This window comes from Leucoraja erinacea, chromosome 18 (assembly GCF_028641065.1).
Source record: "Leucoraja erinacea ecotype New England chromosome 18, Leri_hhj_1, whole genome shotgun sequence".
Taxonomy (NCBI): Eukaryota; Metazoa; Chordata; class Chondrichthyes; order Rajiformes; family Rajidae; genus Leucoraja; species Leucoraja erinaceus.
Genome location: NC_073394.1, coordinates 27,362,506 through 27,378,441, shown reverse-complemented (window position 1 = coordinate 27,378,441; position 15,936 = coordinate 27,362,506). Strand labels below are relative to the sequence as shown.

Genomic DNA, 15,936 nt, shown 5'->3' with positions numbered 1-15,936 from the left:
AAGGGCCGGATGGCCTACTCCTGCACCTATTTTCTATGTTTCTATGTTTCTATGTTAAGCAGAATCTACTACAATCTTATTTTGAGGTCCAACTTATCCACACCAAGCACAGAAACATTTATTCCACAATCAACACGAGTATACGATGAAGTTACTTTATTGGTTGTAAAGTACTTTGTCATACCTAGAGGGTATTATGACACAATTATGTCTTCACTTTTGGCTATTAATAAGCATGGAATATTCTGGAATCGGAGCTGCAGTCACCCTGGAAGCATTTCGCACTTAATTTCTACAAGAGCAGGATGTGAAATAAAAACATCCATCTCTTTAGAATAATTTTACTTTTGAACAAAGACAAGGAGCAGACTTGAATCATCAAGGCCTCATCTTTCACACCATCTTCCCCAAGTCTGTTCCTCTCTGTATTAACATCAGACTTCCTGAAAATCCATTGTATGGGCAAAACCAGTGATCCTTTCACCAATCTTATCCCTCTCCAATTTGTCTCAGAATCCAATTTACCATTATGCTTATGCTTCCTGAAGGATTCTTCGGGTATTGAAATACTGTGTAAATGAAGATAGCTGCTGCGTTTGAGGTATTGAGAGATTTCTTTAAAATCGTGACATATTGTGATGAAATCTTCACAAAATCCCTGCAGGAGCGTAGACCTTTTACATTCATATTTTATACCGAAACCTTTTTAAAATATGCTTCAGAACTCTGGAGTGTCAGGGGCGCCACAATCCTCTGTTTATTGAATGCTAATACAGAGATTTATCAATCCAAAGTGATCCACAGTGGGTTCCAAGTGTTTGAGATTGAAGAAGGGTCCTGACCCAAGACGTCACCTACCCATGTCCTCCAGGGGTGCTGTCTGACCCGCTGAGTTATTCCAGTACTTTGTGGCTTTGTCCCTCTTGCTTAAGCACTCTAATGGAACGTAAACCATGCCACATGATCATTCTTAAGGATTTAATTATCATTGGGAACTTCACTTCCATGGGAACCCAGCATTGGGCCCAACACATTCTGTTCTGGCCTGCAATTAATGAATTCTAAAAAGAGGATAGTAACATTTGTGTCTGTTTTTACCAATTATATCAAAACCAGATCTCTCTTCCTTCTCTCCAGTAGATGGTGATCGACTGATAGATAGGAAAGTTTCGTGAGATAGGGGCCAAACGCGGGCAAATAGGATTTGGCTTAGTCGGCATCTTCTTGGTCGGCATGGACTAGTTGGACTAAAGGGCCTGTTTCCCTGCACTATGACTCTATGCATCTATGATGCATGATAAAACAAACTACGTCTCTTTGAAAATGTACACACAGCCATGTGCAGTGGGACTTGGAGTAAAGAGGATTCCCCCTTTCTTTCCAACTAGCCCCACACACCTTGATACTCAAACATTATTACTGAATTTGCATTTGCTTTTGATCATATTAAAGTCAAACTTTGTTTCAATCCTATAACTAGTTATGTTCCTTTAACATAATGGGGAATATCCAAACTAGTCGTGCTGCTGCAAGTAAGAATTTCATTGTTCCATTTCGGGACATATGATGATTAAACACTCTTGACTTTTATTGTGTTGACAACCCTCAGAGCAAGCAGGTGACAACTTAATGGATGAACTATATAAGCATAAGAGTACAGAATAACACAGCCTAGAATGCTTTACATAAGTTTCTGCTTAACAGGTTATGGAAATCAACCATGTTTAACCTGCCTTTCAAGCGCCCAAAGTGGCCGATTCAAAACAAACGGAGGCCAGATGGGATTTGCTTTAATAAGTGGTTTGCAAAATGTGAGCTCTTCACCATACCAACACAAGCTGGTGATTTCATTATGTCCCACTTGCCTTATGTTACCTAGCAACCGGACAATCAGTCTCCCGGCGATGCTTTCTCAGCTTATACTCGGTCCAAAACTGTTTGCTTTGAGATCAGGATGTAATTATAAGCCAAGGAAATGTCAAACGCCTCATTTAGAGTAAAAGCACTCCTGGAGATCAGATGACTGCATTCCTCTGCTGCACCTATTAGGCAACTCCTGTTGAATTTTCGGTAAAACACTGCCAGGCAACTCACTAAACAATTTATTAAAATTTGATCCTACTTGGATCCCGTAAAATTTGCTACTTAACAAGTCGACAGTGTTATACAAATTACGCTGTGCATCTTTCAGAGAGGATTTCAAGAGGTACAAATTCCTAAACTGGGAAACTCGTTAGGCATATATTTAACATGAGTCACCAAAACTATATACATGTGTGATTAAATCTATGTGAGCAAATAGTCAGAATTGCTTACAACACACCTTAAAATAAAAGTTCAGAAACAGGTTCCAATTTTTTTTGAACCATTTAGTTTGCTGTTGTTTTAATTAATGAATACATTTTAATCTAAAGGTGAAGCAACAGCTACAGCATTCTAAACTTCTGATAATTGTTGAACTTCCTCTTTCAAAATAAAGACTAAGATAGAGTGTATATAATTATTATCACTCATTCCCAAGCTTAGTTCTTTCTGGCTTAGACTAGAAACAAAACTCACTCGTTTTTCAACAGAAGACGAGAGGGGAAAGATTTCATAAAAACCTGAGGGGCAACCTCTTCACACGGAGAGTGGTGGGTATATGGAATAAGCTGCCAGTTGAGGCAGGCACAATAACAATATTAAAAAAAAACATTTGGACAGGAACGTGGATATCAATATCAATTAATATCAATATCAGTATCAGTATCAGTTTTATTTGTCACTTGCACATAAAGTGCTTGTGAAATGAATTTGCCAGCAGCGGTACAATGAAAAAAAGAACACACAAAAACACAATAAAAATTTAACACAAACATCCACCACAGCATTCATCACTGTCGTGGAAGGCACAAAATTTGGCCAGTCCTCCTCCATTTTCCCCCGTGGTCGGGACCTCAACCCTCCGCAGCCGCCGCTGCGGGCGTCCAGATGAGTAGACCGGTACAGTCCCGGAAAATCCAGAATCGGTGCTTCCACACCGGAGACCACGGCTTCAGGTTGAAGATCTAAAGTCCCCACCGCGCTGCAGCCGGAAGCACCGCACACCGCAGGGCCGGCAGTCGGAGCTGTTCTCCAGGGGTCCCCGGCGATAGGAAAGCTTTAGAGGGATGTAGGTCAATTGCGGGCAGGTGGGCTAGTGCGGATGGGGCATCTTGGTTGTCATGGGCAAGCTGGGCTAGTTTCCATGTTGTATGACTCTCTAACTATTCTTCAGAACATCTCAATGCCTGGATCTGAAATCCAACTATTTCAGTAAATCTTTCAGTAAATCCTTATTTTAAAATTCTTAACTGAAAATTTATGAATTTTCTATGAGAAAACTTTCTTTCAAACTAAAATGAATGTTCTTGCGCGTGAGAGAGGTGGAATAGATAAAAAGGGAACAACAATATTGTTAGTACTAGTCATGCTCTTTAAAAGCACTGGAGTATCATTGGAGACCCTCGGACTATCTTTAATTCATTGGAGGCCCTCGGACAATCTTTAATCATACTCTACTGAAGGTTATCTTGCACTAAACTTTATTCCCTTGTATCCTGTATCTGTACACTGTGGACGGCTCGATTTATAATCATGTATTGTCTTTCCGCTGACTGGTTAGCACGCAACAAAAGCTTTTCACCGTCCCTTGGTACACGTTTCAATAAACTAAACTAAACTAAACTAAACCAAGCACTGTACAGTATATTCATGAATGAGACAACAGGTGAGTTCTTATTTTGAAACTGCATGTCATTCTCAAATAGTTACGATGTCCCTGTATAATACTCCGTACTATTTTAGAAATAGATAGCATGAGGACTTGCTTTCCTCCATTTCACTTTAATACTCTGTAGAATTGTTTTGAGAGATTTCCGGGCAAGAGGAAAAAACGTGACTAGGCTAGATGCCTTGTTTTCTTTATTCTCCACTGTAAACATGCAAATCTAAAATTCCCCATGAATTCATCACACATAGTTTGTATTACATTTTTAGTTGGATAGACATGGAGTCATACAACATTGAAACAGGACCTTCAGATCTTGTCCATGCCAACCAAGATGCCTCCTCCACACTGGTCCCACCAGCCCGCGTTTGATCCATAACCTTCCAAATATTTCCTATCCATGTACACGTCCAAATGCCTTTAGCATGTCATTACCGTACCTGCCTCAACTACATCCTCATTCCAAATACCTACCGCCCTCTGTGTGAAAAAGTTACATAATGTGGGGGAGGGCATTTCTGGCACCAGAATACACACCTTCACTTGCAACCAAAGGTGGTGAGAGAAGCAAAGAAAGCATAACTAAAAGGTTAAAAGGGGAAACAGAAAGAAAAAGAACGAGACGAGAGAATGGCTGGAGGGAAAGTGAAGGTATAAAAGAATATGAAAGTGTGAAAAACCCAATTAATAACAGTGGTCTCATTTGCAGCCAGATTAAAAAGATTACTGTTCCTTCATATGAGATATATTAATTTGGTTCTTCGTGACTGCTCCACTATTCTTGAAGATAATGGTTAATCTTTATCACTCTACTGCATTAAACACCAAAGGACACAAAGTGCTGGAGTAACTCAGCGGGTCATGCAGCATCCTCAGAGAACATAGATGGATGATGTTTCATGTCAAGGCCCTTGTTCAGTCTGAAGAAAGGCCTCGACCCAAAACGTCACCTATCCCTGTTCCGCAGTGATGGTGCCAGACCTGCTGAGTTACTCCAGCACTTTGTCCTTTTGTCATAGTCGTGTGTACAGCGTGTAAACAGGCCCTTCAGTCCGACCAACACGCCCCAATAAAACACTAGTCCTACCTGCCTGCGTTTAGTCCACATCTAACTATACCTATCCATGTACCTGCCTAAATATTTCATAATTGGTGCGATAGTAAGTTTCAACACTCCTCCAGCAACTTGTTCCACACATCCACCATCCTTTGTGTAAAAAAGATAACCCTCAGGTTCCTATTAAATCTTTCCCCCTCACCAAAAACAAACACAGTGGTGCAGTGGTAGACTTGTTGCCTTAGAGCTCAATTTGTGTATGGCCCAGCAAATACAATTCATTGTTCCTGCTTTAAACACTATCCCTTGAATCCCATATTATTGTTTCTATTGAATATACAGTGGCTTGCAAAAGTTTTCATACACCTTGAACTTTTCCACATTTTGTCACATTACAACCACAAACGTAAATGTATTTTATTGGGATTTTATGTGATAGACTAACACAAAATGGTGCATAATTGTGAAGTGGAAGGAAAATGCTACATGGTTTTCAAATTTGTTTATAAATAAAAAACTGAAAAGTGGCGTGCAAAAATATTCAGCCCCCCAGAGTCAATACTTTGTAGAACCATCTTTCGTTGCAATTACAGCTGCAAGTCTTTTGGGGTAGGTACACAAAAATGCTGGAGAAACCCAGCGGGTGCAGCAGCATCTTTTGGGGTATGTCTCTACCAGCTTTGCACATCTAGTGACTGAAGTTTTAGCCCATTCTTCTTTGCAAAATAGCTCAAGCTCAGTCAGATTGGATGGAGAGCGTCTGTGAACAGCAATTTTCAAGTCTTGCCAGAGATTCTCAATTGGATTTAGGTCTGGAATTTGACTGGGCCATTCTAACACATGAATATGCTTTCATCTAAACCATTCCATTGTAGCTCTGGCTGTATGTTTAGGGTCGTTGTCCTGCTGGAAGGTGAACCTCTGCCCAAGTCTCAAGTCTTTTGCAAACGAACAGGTTTTCTTCCAAGATTGCCCTGTATTTGGCTCCATCCTTCTTCCCATCAACTCTGACTAGCTTCCCTGTCCCTGCTGAAGAAAAGCATCCCCACAGCATGATGCTGCCACCACCATGTTTTACAGTGGGGATGGTGTGTTCAGGGTGATGTGCAGTGTTAGTTTTCCACCACGCATAGCGTTTTGCATTTAGGCCAAAAACTTCAATTTTGATCTCATCTGACCAGAGCACTTTCCTCCACATGTTTGCTGTGTCCCCCACATGGCTTGTGGCAAACTGCAAACGGGACTTCTTATGGCTTTTTTTCAACAATGGCTTTCTTCTTGCCACTCTTCCATAAAGGCCCGATTTGTGGAGTGCACGACTAATAATTGTCCTGTGGATAGATTCTCCCACCTGAGCTGTGGATCTCTGCAGCTCCTCCAGAGTTACCATGGGCCTCTTGGATGCTCTCCTTGCCCGGCCTGTCAGTTTAGGTGGACGGCCATGTCTTGGTAGGTTTGCAGTTGTGCCATACTCTTTCCATTTTCGGATGATGGATTGAACAGTGCTCCGTGAGATGTTCAAAGCTTGGGATATTTTTTTTATAACCTAACCCTGCTTTAAACTTCTCCACAACTTTATCCCTGACTGTCTCTCTGAGGCCTTTACAGAACAGCTGTATTTATACTGAGATTAGATTACACACAAGTGGACCCTATTTACTAATTAGGTGACTTCTGAAGGCAATTGGTTGCACTGGATTTTATTTAGGGGTATCAGAGTAAAGGGGGCTGAATACTTTTGCACGCCACACTTTTCAGTTTTTTTATTTGTAAAAAAATTTGAAAACCATGTATCATTTTCCTTCCACTTCACAATTATGCGCCACTTTGTGTTGGTCTATCACATAAAATCCAAATAAAATACATTTACGTTTGTGGTTGTAACGTGACAAAATGTGGAAAGGTTCAAGGGGTATGAAAACTTTTGCAAGCCACTGTATACCACAACTGATACTCAGATCCACTTTAGGTTACTATCTCAGTAAAGACATGTTCTTCCCCCCCCCACCCACCCCCAAGCCTATATGGCAGACACCTAATATCAAGTCTGCGGACCCAGGTTTTAGATGTCCCATCCAAAGGACACATCAAACCAGCATTCACCTTGTGAAGCCCAGTACCTGCTTGCATGTTTCAATAACATCATCCTACATTCTTCAAAGGTACGACAAATAAGTAGCACTTTAAATCAGGGTACCTATTTACCAAGGCACTACTTCATTATCTCCAGGACCCAAGCAGAGGAGATTTGTCACCGACAATGAACATTGTCCTGAAGGCTTTTTTCTGGAGTCATAGAGTCATAGAGCTATACAGCATGGAAACAAGGCCTTCAGCCCAACTTGCCCACACTGACCAACATGTCACATCTGCACTAGTCACATCTGCCTGCGTTTGGCCCATATACCTCGAAACCTGTTCTATCCATATACTTTAATTGTTTCTTAACATTGCGATAGTACCACCCTCAACTACCTCCTGCGGCAGCTCGTTCTATACACCCACCACCCTTTGTGTGAAAAAGTTCCTCTTAAATCTTTCCCCCCTCACTTTAAATCTATGTCCTTGGTTTTCTCGATCCCCCTACTCTGGGCAAGAGGATCTGTGCATCTACCCGTTCTTTTCCTCTCATGATTCTCATACATTCATAATTTATAGGAGCAGGATTAGGCCATTTGGCCCATCAAGTCTACTCCGCCATTCAATCGTGGCTCTTCTCTCTTTCCCTCTCAATCCCATTCTCCTGCCATCTCTCCATAACTCTTGACACCTTTACTAATCAAGAATCTGTCAATTGCACCTTAAAAATACCCATTGACTTGGCCTCCACAGCCATCTGTGGCAATGAATTCCACAGATTCACCACCGTCTGACTAAAGAAATTCCTCCTCATCTTTTTAAAGGTATGTCCTTTTATTCTGAGGTTCTGACCTCTGGTCCTGGGCTCTTCCACTAATGGATATTCTCTCCCTACATTCACTCTATCCAAGCCTCCCACTTCTATACACTTTGTACACTTCTGTCCATCAGAAGTATGGTGTTTACTGTTGGCTTTGGTATAAAGAATACCCGATGCATCTCACGTCATTCTCTTGTCACGGTTGCAGTGGGAGGGGGAAAAAAGTCGTGAGACAACGTTATCATGGTTGAATCCATAATTCAAAGTTGCAGACTTTTAATGTGGACCGAAGTTTAAATGCACACTTACCTGTGATCCTGGCTTTGAGTTCTTGCAGGGAATCCCCGGAATGTGTAACTTTGCACGTTGGCAGCTCCCGCTGAAATACTTCCACACTGACACAGGGAAACAGAAGCGATCAGGCGAATACAGCTCGGGTTCCACAGCCCTGCGGAGGTGCAGGGGTTGAGAGAGATCACACACACACACACACACCGTGAAACCGACGTCCCGACTGGATGGATAAAACTAGCCGAATGCTATTGTAGTCGGATGCGTGGGGCAGAGCCGGGAGTCGTTGTCAGCTCTGCTGCAAACTTAAACTATCCCGAACGCAACTCCTCCAAAAGGAACTTGCAATTTACAAAGCAAATTATTGAAGCCAATTTCCTGAAACGGACCGCATAAATCTGGCTGCCAAGGACAAATATTGTTTCTCCAGCACTGAGGGCAACTGGGACATTTGTTTTGTACTTTAACCCTTGCTCTCAGGAAACTGTACTTTAAGGCACACTGAAAACTGTTGTTAAAAACTGCAAATTTTCATTTCAGATGCTGATTTGCGCCTGCACAATGCACCTGTCAATGACAATCCACCTGTATAAAGTGCGAAGCAGATTCTAAGGCACGACCTTTCATTTGAAGATGTCATTAGAATACGGAAACACCCATCGATGCACTCATTTGAATTGACATAGTTGTATTCGCCAGATTAATTTATCCACGTGGCACCGGGGCTGGGATCGAACCCGGGTTACCTGGACTCGACCAGTTGCGCTACTGCGCATTTCAATGGCTCGTTAAAGCAAACTGGTGTCTTATGAAATTACAAGGATACTGAAATAGTTCGCGGGGGGTGGGGAATCCTTCCTAATGGTCTTGACCTCCAAGATAACCCCTCCTGGCCTGTGCCTCATTTGTCCTGCTTCTCTCTCCCAGCTTTCTTCCCCATACCCTCCTCCCGAACCAGTCTGAAGAGGGTCCTGAAATGTCACCCATCCACGTTCTCCATAGATGCTGCCCCACCCGCTGAGTTACTCCAGCACCTTGTGTGCTTTTGTGTAAACCCGCATCTGCTGTTCCTTGTTTCTGTATAGATATGAACATCCTTGGAGCAACCATATTGCAGGAATTGGATTGCAGAGAAATAAAGTTACATATAATTCTTTGAGTTCTTCAGTCACTTCCCCTGTCATTATTTGCATCCATTATCTGCAGTGGAGTTTTGTATTTGAATACCACTTAAACTGTTTTAAATTGCTGAATTGTGAATAGTTGTGGTGACACAAGCGAGCAGGAGCAGATAACAAACCGCTGAAAGAACTGGTTGGAGACGGGAAGAAAGTCAGAAGGATCCCAACCCGGAACGTCACCAACCCATGTTCTCCAGAGACGCTGCTTGACCAGCTGAGTTACTCCAGCAGTTTGTGTCATTTATTTTTTGCTGGAAGTACTCTGTGGGTCAAGCAGCATCTGTGGAGCCAAATTAAGGGTCAATGTTGAATGTCTGGAACTTGCATGGGGACCAAGGGTGTAGAGGGAGGATGGCCAATGTTAGAAATATAGAAAATAGGTGTAGGAGTAGGCCATTCGGCCCCTTGAGCCATGACTGCCATTCAATATGATCGTGGCTGATCATCCAAAATCAGTACCCCATTCCTGCTTTCTCCCCACGAATCCCTTGATTTTGTTAGCCCTAAGAGCTATATCTAACTCTCTCTTGAATACATACAGTGAATTGGCCCCCACTGCCTTCTGTGGCAGGGAATTCCACAAATCCACAACTCTCTGGGTGAAAACGCTTTTCCTCATCTCAGTTCTAAATGGCCTATCCCATATTCTCAAACTGTGACCCCTGGTTCTGGACTCTCCCAACATGGGGACATTTTTTCCTGCATCTTGCCTGTCCAATCCCTTAAGAATTTTATATGTTTCTATAAGATCCCCTTTTTTAAGTTTCTATAAGATCACCTCCTTCTAAATTCCAATGAATATAAGCCTAGTCTATCTATTCTTTCATCATATGTCAGTCCCGCCAACCAGGGAATTAACCTTGTAAACCTACGCTGTACTCCCTCAATAGCAAGAATGTCCTTCCTCAAATTAGGAGACCAAAACTACACACAATACTCCAGGAATGGTCTCACTAAGGCCCTGTACAACTGCAATAGGACCTCTTTGCTCTTATACTCAAATCCTCTTGCTATGTAGGTCAACATGCCATTTGATTTCCGCACTGCCTGCTGTACCTGTTGGGAAGTGACACAAGAGGATGAGTAGGTGATAAGTGAATGGGGGATGAGAGGTGGATGGAATCAAGCAACTGGGATGGGGAGGGGTTGGGGGGAGGGGAGGTGATTGTTGAGACAAGCTGGTAGGTCCTAGGTGCATGTAGATTAGAGAGAGACGATGGTCTGTTGGAAGGAGATTGGTGTGGATGTCGGGAATAGGAAAGGTGAACCAAGGAGGAAGAAATCCAGGTGCATTGACATGTGGGTGATGGGCAGATGGGATCAGGAGGGGGCAGATAATGAGGGGATAGGGGTGTAAAAATGTGAATAAAGGGGGGGGGGGGGGGGGGGACCTGGCTGGACTGGTGGGTGTAGGAAAAGAACATGGGGCGGGGGGGGGGGGGGGGGGATATCTGACATTGGAATATTTGTTGTTCACAATATTGGGTTAAATAGTATTTTATTTACGGGGCATGATTCTCATCACGCCAGCTAGAGCAGCTATTTAAATCCCAGATGATTTTAAAAGGTGTTTGAATTCAAGCCTGACAATTCAAGAGTGTCCAATAATTTTAGATTAGTTGTTGCTACTGAACAACTTTGTGAAAATATACAAAAATAATAATAAAACATCATGTAAGATTCAGCACGGGCACAGGCCATTCGGCCCACCGAGTCCACGCCAAACAGCAATCACCCCCATACACTATCCTACACACTCGGGACAATTTACAATCTACACTGAAGCCAATTAACATACGAAACTGCACGTCTTTGGAGTGTGGGAGGGAATCGGAGCACCCGGAGAAAATCCACGAGGTCACAGGGGGAATGTACAAACACCATACAGACAGCACCTGAAGTCAGGATCGGACCTGGGTCTAAAAAGAGGTTGTCGCGTCGTGGTCGGGTCGTGACGCGGTGTGACACGTGGTGACGCATGTTATCTGCTCCTGCTCTCTTGTGTTTCCACAACAATTCACAATTCAGCAATTTAAAACAGTTTAAGTAGTAACGCGGTGTCTCCCAGCCGCTCCAGGATTTTGGAATGTTCAAAATCCTCGCGTGACATCTGCGTGTCTTATCAGGTCGTGCACCCTTTCACACGATGACGTACGGGTGACGCATGGTGACGCGTGGTGACACACGGTCATTGGCGATGCTGATTTATTTTGCGTCACTGTGCACCGTACGTCGGCGTGCGTCATGATGCAACAAGATGCGTCGCGGTGCCCCAGATGACGCAACTTGCCGTATCTTGCCGTATCGTGTCGAGGGTGGACGTACCTTGAGGCCACTTGACAGCTGTGATGTCACAGGCACTGTCATATGCTGCTGTATGCTGTCCTATGGTGACGCATGTTGACGCGCGCCCTGTCCCATGGTGACACATGGTGACGCGTGGTAATTGGTGACATACCTTGACGCAGCTGTGTCACATCCTGTTGTACTACTTGATGGTTTTCAGGCGACATCGGGCGTCAGGCCCTTAAGGCAGCAACTCTACCGCTGTGCCACTGTGCCGCACCCCTTGTGAAAACAACCAGACCTCCACTGGCATGTGGGTGAACATGGGTTATTGCAGTTGAAAACATTCCCATCCTAGAGGATCTGAATGGCCCTGATGTCCTGGAAAGGTCCACAGATTTGACAGTGTACCCCTGTTGATCAATGGAACAATGAGCAAGAGTCCTCAATTTAAAATAAACCCACGTCTGATAGTCAAACTGATGTCCTGGTGACCTCCTGTGGTCAAGATTGATTGAGGTCTGGAAGATAGATACTAAGTGCTGGAGCAACTCAGCGGCTCTGGAGTAAAAGGATGAGGGACTTTCTCGGGGCGGAACCCTTCTTCGAAGTGTTGGTGTGGGTGTCCAGGAAGCTCAAACATGGTGCTCTTATGAACAGGGCGAAGCTGTCCCCCGATAAAGCAACAGCAAGTGAGACTGTAAATTAAAGGATCTCAGGGTCAATAAAGTGCAAATACTCAAGACAGACACAAAGTGTCCAGCATCTCCGGAGAGAAGGAATGGGTGACGTTTCAGTCAGCATCTGAAGAAGGATCTCGACCTTAAGCATCACCTATTTCTTCTCTATAGAAATGCTGCCTGACACGCCGAGTTATGCCAGCTTTTTGTGTCTATCCCCATGACCTGTGATAGGACAATTATCTTCCTGTTCCTCATCATCGTGGTCTATCAGTGTCCGCAGGACCACTGCAACTCAAGGTAAAAGCCTTTAACACTGGCTAACTAGGAATGCCTAAATCTAACACTATGTGTGGATGGCATCAGCAACAAGATACACATGAGAAGGGAGGTCCTGCATAGAAGAGGTGAGGAAATAACCAGTGTTACAATGAGGGTAGGGAGAATAAGAAACAAGGTGTATTCATTTATGTCAGTATGTAACCTCAAAATAGCCACTGTGACAAGGTCTAGATGTAGAAACACAACCTGCAGTTGCTGGTTAATACACAAAAAGACACAAAGTGCTGGAGTAATTCAGCCGGTCTTGTATAACCCTGAAGAAGGGTTTCGGCCCAAAACGTTGCCTATCTCCTTCGCTCCATAGATGCTGCTGCACCCGCTGAGTTTCTCCAGTATTTTTGTGTACCTTTGTATAACCCTGAAGCAGGTCAAAGCTTTGCTGCAGGGTTATAATTAAAAGAAACATGACAAATGTTAACATTGGCACTGATGATTGGCAAGTGGCTGCGGAGGACCGGGGGAGGTGGAGAAAGGAACTCCGGGTGAGTGTGAAGCAGCCCAACAGAATGGAGGTCAGGCACCAACACCACAAAATGGTCAACGCCAACAGCAACACAATCCCCAGTGCAACGGGCAGAAACAACTTCACCTGTGTAGGCTGGGGGAGGGTCTGCCTCTCAAGGATAGGTCTAGTCAGCCACAGCAGGAAATGTGACCACAGATGAATCATTCCCCTCTCCAAGCAAGACAACATCAAAGCTGCACCATCATCCCTCGCAGATGGACAGATGCCAACTAAATAAGCATATACTCATTACAATTCCGACTCACTAAATTACTTGGCTGTCAAGACTATTTTCCATTTCAGGATGTAGTCCAAATGCAAATCTTATTATCATAATTATATTTGCTAATGAGCATGAATTTGCTGAACAATTTCTTCGCTGACATTGAACTGTGCTTTTAAGCCACCATACATTTGCATCTTACAAAAGGGCGTATCCTGCACAGAATTTACCAAACGCAAAATGGATTCTATGGCGCTGTGATCTTGTGAATGGATTGCTGATTGAAGGACAGACTACGAATGGGGAGGAGAAGTGTTGGAAATTGTACGTGATTTATTTAGAGGAGATTGAAAGGGAAGGGTAGTGTCAGTTTGTCCGGTTCTATTGTGGAGAGCAGGAATAGAGACACAATGGAACTGCAAGTGCTTGAATCCGGAGCAAACTGAAGAAGGGTCCCGACCCGGAACGTCGCCTGTCCATTCTCTCCACGGTTGGTGCCTGACTTGCTGAGTTCCTCCAGCACTGTGTTACGAGGAGGAGGAGAGAGTGTCCTCATTCATATTTTGGCAATGGGAAACGGAGAGAAGTATAATAATTCCATGGAGGGAATAGGAAAAGTATGGGTTGTGGAGGTTATGGGGAGAAGGCAGGAGAATGGGGTTAAGAGGGAGAGATAGATCAGCCATGATTGAATGACGGAGTAGACTTGATGGGCCGAATGGCCTAAATCTACTATCACTTATGACCTTATGAAAAAAAGCATTTGTCATATGCGGGGTACACAAAAAGAAATAGCGGCAAGTAAATGGATAGGAAAGGTTTAGAGGGATATGGACGACATGGGCCAAACATAGGAAAATGGGAACTAGGTTAGATGGGGCATCTAGGTCAGTATGGATGAGTTGGCCTTCTTCCATGCTGTATGTCTGTCACTAAGTAGTTCAGGATGAGTAGTTTTAAGTACCATTTAAAAGTAGAGCATTACCAATTGAGGGATGTGGGCAGCCAACCCTCTATATGTGGGGCCCTTCGGCCCACAGCGTTTGTGCTGGACTTGATGCCCAGTTGAACTGATCTCATCCACCTGTACATGATCCCTGCACTTCCATGTGCCCATCTACAAGACTCCTGAATGTCATGATCGTATCTGCCTCCAACACTACCCTGGCAGTGCATTCCAGGAATCCAGCACTCTGCGTAAAAATCTTGCCCTACACATCTCCATTAAGTGTTCTCCAATCACCTTGTAGCTATGGCCTCTGGTTTAGAAGGTTCTGAACAAAAGGCAGCCAACAGGACTAGCTCAGGTAGCCAACTAAGTCAGCATTGATGCATTGGGTCAAAGGGCCTGTTTATAACTCTATGGATCTATAACACAGATGGTTACACTGTTGTTTAATTATATTCACATTCCTGGTCACCCTTTCATTTGTTTTTCTTTTTAACTACATACAAAGAACCATGTGTTGCCAGCTCCCATTGAATCTCCAGCTAGCTCCTCCTCAGCTCCTCTTCCACCTTCATGTCTTTCAGTTCCTTCACACTCACCAACAAGAGTTTAACAACGTGCATTAAAAATTCCCCCGCCCTTACCATCCATCCATTCTGAGTGCTACTGGGAGTCCGAAGAAGGGTCCTGACCTAAATCATCACCCTTCCTCTTTCTCCAGAGATGCTGCCTGTCCCACTGGGTTACTCTAGCTTTTTGTGTCTATTTTCAGTTTAAACCAGCATCTGCAGTTCCTTCCTACACAGAGGTGACTGGGACATGGCTTGTTTTTTTCCACAGCACAATCGCTGCCAAACTCACCTCAATCCCTGTATGTAAATTTAGTAAGTGTTGCACAGAGTGTTGCATAAGATATCCTCAATGTCCTTAACATAATCAGATAAGTTTTGTAATGGTGTTGTATGTCACGTTGGTATACATTTGATGTTATCGGATTAAAGTTAACATCACATTCCGTTTACCACTAACATTGTGTGCACTTCATTGAAAATAAACAATGAATGTTCCATTAATTCTAGTCTTCCTTACAATAACAAAGAGCCAAAGTCTGTCTCCACAATCAAAACTGTCCAAGATCAGTAGCCAAAAGTATAAGATAACATAGGTTTGGGCCTAGATTATGGAGAGTGTACAAATATGACAGGAAAGGTTTAGAGAGACACAAAGACCTGAAATAACTCAGCGGGATGGGCAGCATCTCTGGAGAACATGGCTAGGTGATGTTTTGGGTCGGTACGGAGACACAGCGGTAGAGTTGCTGCCTTACAGTGCCAGAGACCCAGGTTCAACCCCGACTACAGGTGCTGTCTGTATGGAGTTTGTACATTCTCCCTGTGACTGCATGGGTTTTCCCTGGATGCTCCGGACATACAGGTTTGTGTGTTAATTGGCTTTGGTAAAATTGATTTTTTTTCCTCCCACACTCCAAAGACATACAGGTTTGTGGGTTAATTGGCTTTGGTAAAATTGATTAATTTTTCCCCTAGCGTGTGGGATAGTGCCAGTGTATAGGTGATCGCTGATTGACGGGGGTTCGATAGGCCCACACATTACCAGAGACATGGCAATGGCCCAAAATGGCAAGTGTTACCCAGTGCAGGAGTGCCCTCTGCTGATTATTTCAAGATTGTCTGGACACTGACATCAGCCTAACATTGCATGGAAAAATAACCAAGTAGTGTTATCATTCTCCTTACCGCATTATTTAATTATCA

General features: G+C 43.6%; 1 protein-coding gene across 2 annotated transcripts in view; it reads right to left on the bottom strand.

Moving 5' to 3' along the window:
* The window catches only part of cracr2b (calcium release activated channel regulator 2B), a 115,709-nt gene extending 106,532 nt beyond the window's left edge, over window positions 1–9,177 (bottom strand). Inside the window, exon 1 of one of the 2 annotated variants that reach the window (XM_055649689.1) lies at window positions 8,014–9,177. The gene's annotated coding sequence lies outside the window, so the exon portion shown is untranslated. The remainder of the gene's footprint in view (window positions 1–8,013) is intronic. The other variant, XM_055649688.1, reaches the window with a different exon arrangement.
* Between the last annotated feature and the right edge of the window lie 6,759 nt (window positions 9,178–15,936).